This window comes from Kryptolebias marmoratus, linkage group LG6 (genome assembly GCF_001649575.2).
Source record: "Kryptolebias marmoratus isolate JLee-2015 linkage group LG6, ASM164957v2, whole genome shotgun sequence".
Lineage (NCBI taxonomy): Eukaryota > Metazoa > Chordata > Actinopteri > Cyprinodontiformes > Rivulidae > Kryptolebias > Kryptolebias marmoratus.
In genome coordinates, this window is record NC_051435.1 from 2,993,881 (window position 1) to 2,999,394 (window position 5,514).

Genomic DNA, 5,514 nt, shown 5'->3' on the forward strand with positions numbered 1-5,514 from the left:
AGAAGCCAAAGTCACAGCTCCCATCTCCTGTATGAGCCGAATGTTTTGATATATGAACAGCTAACAATAGCTGCTAAATCAGCACAAAGGAATGCTTATCACCCGCCGACGTTCAAGTTTTCAACATTAATCTTAGCTTGAAAAACGATGGAGATTCGGCCTTTTTGGTTAAATTTAAAAAAGGAGCTTGGAGCAGGTGTTAAGGAAGACTCTCAGCTACTACCAGACAATATTATAGCTCAGTTAATTAGCTGCAGTGGCCATCTTTAAATGAATCACTGGATACGTTTTAATAAAAGCTGCAGAAAGTAATCGTTGGCGCTACATCTACAGCCGATTTACTTTTAGGGTCAACCCAATCCAAGATGGCTGCCACAGCTAACTTACGATAGGAAAAAAACTTTAGTTTCACTTGTTTTTAAATGAAATGAACATAAAATGGATCAGAAGTTTAATGGTTGAAGCGACAGTGAGAGATTTACAACAAAATGTGCTCTGCTGGTGTCAGTTTGGAGACTCTGAGTCGTACATTTTGTACCCTGAACATGTATTTTTCCTCCCGCCGAGGAAAGATTTTCTTGTTTCGAGTCGTCTGTTGTCGTCTTCGCTCTGTTGGCCTCTTCTGCGTTTGGAATGACGGGATGGGATGAGTTTACCAGACGAGCCAAGACCGTGAAGCTGCATGTTGGGAAGGAGGGGGAAAGTCATCACCGCCTTGGCAGCCAGAAAGGGGAGGGAGGATTGTTGAAGTCCAAGTAGGAGATAGGACCGGAGGGGGGGGGATTTTTCCACTGTAGGAAGTCAGCTCTCAGCTAACAACGCCTGGGAGAATTCTGTCAAAACTTTGAGCCAAGAGCTCCAAGCAGCTCTTTCAGGGGTTTCACCGTTTCAAACAACTTTTTGATAAAGAATTTACAAAGTTTTATTTCTGCCATCTCACCCAAACTAGTTGTGATGTGTTTGCTTTGGGATTATATGAAGACAGACAGGTTTCCAGCTGGATGGAGACTTTTACAGCCAGCTTGTATCACACAGGTCAAACATTTGGGACAACATAACTTCTTAGGAATGCTCCCATTAGTTTACCAGTTTCTCCCTAAACTTCCCAAATATTCAAAGTGAAATGTGGTCGCAGCTACATTTGGGCTCCTCAGATGATCCAGACCCAAACAAAGTCTCATGCATGTCATGATCCTGGGGTTTTTGTGTTTTGGTAAAGTTTATTAGTCATACCTTGACCTTTGACCTGTCCAGGGAGTGCTCTGCCTCTCACACAGTGACCTCTGGAGATCTGCACCAGCTCCTCCACGATCCTGAAAAAGAAAAGCGAGGATAATGGATGGATGGATTGTTTCGCTCAGTTATCCTTGGTTTCTGCTCATTACTCACCTGTCCTGTCTGCTTATCAGCCCAGCTGCTGTCACTCAATAATCAGCCCGTCCAGCTTACTTCTCCTGGTTTTCTCTCAGTTATTATCACATTTTACTGCTACTTGCTTTTCTATTTTATGGTTGGTGCAGTGGTTAGAGCTATCGCTTCACAGCGAGAAGGTTGCAGGATCACCTCCAGCCTTGGGCCTTTCTGTGTGGAGTTTACATGTTCTCCCCATGCATGTGTAGGTTTATTCTGGGTACTCCGGTTTCCCCCCACATGCCAAAGACATGCATGTTAGGTTGATTGGTGATTCTAAATTATCCCTGGGTGAGCATGAGAGCGTGACTGGTTGCTCGTTTGTCTCTTTGTGACCCTGTGATGAACTTTGAACCTGTCCAACAGGTTAAAAAGAACTTGAAAATGTTAGAAACACAAGTTACATTCAGATTTAAAGACATGTCAGCTGAGTATTATCGTATGATAATGGTAACACAGTGACTGAGGTGCTGTTTGTGGTGAAATGAAGCCGTCTGTCTCGGCTCTGTCCTCGTTGTTTTGACTTCAGCGTTGAGTTTGTAACGATGATGGATGAAAGAGCTTTTAGGACAAGTTCATACAAACATCTGAAACTGAAAAAAAAAGGCATTGTCTCGTCATCAGATAAGATCATCTGGACAGACAACAAACTATCTGGAGGAATGGGAGTAAACACATCTCATTAATGTCCTGTTGTTCAGAAAAGTCTCCTATAAAATGAGATTTCCTAAGACATATTTCTTTTCCTTTTTAATCTCCAAATTACATCTGGTTTCGTCTTTTTGCACCAACAGCTTCAGCTCTTTATTTGCAGAAGCAATCAGTGTTTCGGTGTGTTGTAATCTCATTTATGTTCGGTTTTACACGGCTGTGGAGGACCGATTTGCACCTCGTGGAAAATGTGAGGAGGGCTGAGGCCGCGGAGCGTGAGTCATTGGCCTGCTATCTCTGAGGGGGATGGAAGTCCTGCCTCTGACAGCCGGACTCAGACTTTTTTGTTTACTTTCCAGACAGAAGAGCTGAGAGGCACACGGAGGGGAAAATGGTGGACACAAACATATCTCAACAGCGTTGGCTTGGACGCTCCGAGTGCACCAAACAAACCTCACAAACACGAGGATTTCCCTGAAGAACCGTAGTCTCAAAAACACAAAAACAAAGGACAGGTTTTAATGAAAATTTCACTGGATGTAGATGAGGTCATGGTTAGTCAGAAAACCTTTGTAACTGATGCGAAACATCGGACTAAATGTGAACCGTTTGACCTTTTATGTTTGTCATTAAAACGTTACCCATAATTAGTTACTTTTTCCCCTTTTCTGGTTGTATGAAGAATTTGCTAAAATGACCTCCATTCACTTTGGAAACCAGTAATGTATAAAAAAAAGTGCTAGGATCTCAAACGGCTTGAAATTGGGAAACTGAGTCGAGGAAGGAGCCTCCGAAGTGTTGAGTTAGCGAGTGATTGCAGAAAGACGTACTTTTAGCTGTTAATGTTTTTCATGAGCCATTTGCTAATATTAGCTTTTAGTTATAGACTTTTGCTTTTTTTTACTGTTTCTCATTTTACTTCCTTTAGTTTTAACATCTCTGTTTCAGCTCTCTAACTACATGACATCTCGTTCCTAAACTCTGGATTCTTTTTCCAGCGGCTGGTCCTCGTTAAATGCATCCCTTTTGGTAAATCCTCTGATTCTGGTTTTGGTTTGGCTGTCTGGACTTTATCTGTTGGTTGTTCTGCTCCGCTTCACCTTTTTTTTTTTTTTTTTTAGGTTATCAGTTTGTCTAAAAAGAATCACCTTCCTGCCTCCAGTGGATCTTCCACTACACGCACCACCTGACATTTTGAAGCTTTCCTAAAAGTCCTTTTATTTTAACACAGGACTGAACTTGCATGTTCAGAGACTTCATGCAGGCTTGAAGCCCTCTTCATGGCCTCGGGACTCACAGGATGTCTGTCAGGCTGTTTGCTGTTCTGCATATCCGATGATGTTTGATGGATGCCCAGGCTAAACTCAAAGAGATGAAGAAATATTTGGCTTTATGGTGTTTGCCTTCATCTAACATACCGTGTCCCGGAACAGGAGGAGGTATTAGCTGATCTAGAAGAGTTCAAACTATGATAATTGTAAAAATGCATAAAACAAAACCCCTCAGATGATAAAACAACGCAAATCTTTATTCTTTTAGCAAATTATGGAGACCAGCTTCCATCTGAGAGCTGCTGTTTTATAAATGTGAGCATATTTTGTACTCAGGATATTAAAATAGCTCTCACTAATTACTGATATCATGTAACTAATCAGGTGGAATGACAGACCAGGATTTGTACCATCCTATTAAAAACTGGGGGGTGCATACAGCTAAAACAATGGTCCAGTCTGTCAACAGAAGAGAGAAGTGTGGGCAGCCGCTGCATGTGTAATTATGTTTTATGCTTCGAAATTAATGTTTTTAAATCAAACAAAAGCACTTTGTTTGCCCTGAGGACGTACAGGAAATTGGCAGGCTGTTTGCTGCTTTATATCCGAAGATGAAACTGGAAATTCCAACCTTTAGGTACAACTGGAACGCACCCGGTTTGAAGGAAACTGGAGCACCAAAATGGCGAGGATAATGAGATGCTGCACCAGTTAGTGCTAGGCTAAGCTAAAAAGTTATTAACCCAACTTAGTCAGGGTTAAAAGCTCCTGTGAAACTACCTAACGGTCCAATAAAACCTATAGGTGCCAGGCTAAACCGTTACATTCAACTGAAACTGACTAAATAAAAACAAATGAGTTCATTATCAGTGATATCTTCCATCCATCCGTTTTCTTTACCCGCCTCTCCTTCCCGGGTCGTGGGGAGCTGTGTGAGAGGCGGGGTGGACCGGGGGGGGACAGAGGGAGGGGGAGGGAAACACACTAGCCTCCTGCTGCTTTCAGCTGATGCTTCACTACTTTTAGCTAGCATTTTCGTCAGTTTGTGTTTGATCAGCCGTGGCAGACATCTTGAATCAGGCTGACGCCAAAATCCAATCACCTTCATCCAGCGGTTCATGAGATATTTTGCTAACAGGCAGACGGGGGTGGATGCTGGTGTTCTGTTCGTGTTTGGAGTACGTGTCAGGGGGGACACCAGATTTTAGGTTTGCCATCTTTGAGCAAATTCTTTAAAACATCCGTCCTCCATATTTGTGTCACGAAGTAACCCTCCAACCCGAGCAGCTGACTGTACATAATCTAACCTTTTTTTTTCCACCCGAACATTTAATTTCCATTTCAGAGCCAGAACTCTGCTCACAGAAGGAATATTCATCCAAACCCAAGCAACCACAGGCAGAACAACTTTTCTGCATGCAGAGGCAGAAAACCTTAATAATACCGTCTCCCATTACAATATAGGGCTGAATGAACTCGTCCGTCCCTCTGACTGAGACGATGGAAAGTTTCATAGATGTCTAAAATCCTCTTCTTCTTAGAAACAGCCACTTTATATTCAATTTAGCTTCAATATTATTAATCTGGTGGTGTAATTATCACACTTATATTCTGAGACCGAACTGGTTGTGCAAGAGATTTATTTAAAAATGTGCCATTACCGATTTGGAGCCAACTCTGCTTGTCTGTTAGCAAAATATTTCATGAACCACTCGACAGACATTAAAGTAATCACTTTTACAGTCAGTCCAATCCAAGATGTCTGCTTCAGCTATTCTTTATTAGCTGGTCAGTAACTTTTACAGATAAGGAACTTAAATTTGTTGTGGTCGTAGCTGAGAGTCATCCCCAAAGGGTGAGCGTAATGCTGAGTCAGCATTTGCTGTTTTCCCGTTTATAGTTTTTAACTCAAAGTACGACTTTGTGCTCATTTATCCACTCATTTATTAAAATATTCGGCTTGACCAGGAGTAATGTCCAAGGGCTTTTAGTATTTCTTTCATTAGAAAGGACACCGCCAAGTAGATGTGGATTTAAAGATTTACTGATTAAAGTGATGGGGTGAGGGTAGAGATGGAGGGATGAGGGTAGGGATGAAGGGATGAAGTGACGAAGGGATGGAGGGATGAAGGGACGGAGGGATGAAGGGATGGAGGGATGAAGGGATGTAGGGATGAAGGGA

At 42.3% G+C, this 5,514-nt stretch overlaps 1 long non-coding RNA gene across 1 annotated transcript; it reads right to left on the bottom strand.

Moving 5' to 3' along the window:
- Window positions 1-801: 801 nt before the first annotated feature.
- Window positions 802-4,281, bottom strand: LOC119617080. The gene is made up of 2 exons (XR_005233257.1): window positions 1,390-4,281; window positions 802-1,313 (listed from the first exon to the last, which is right to left on the bottom strand). It is a non-coding gene; the product is annotated as an uncharacterized LOC119617080 (long non-coding RNA).
- Window positions 4,282-5,514: the final 1,233 nt, after the last annotated feature.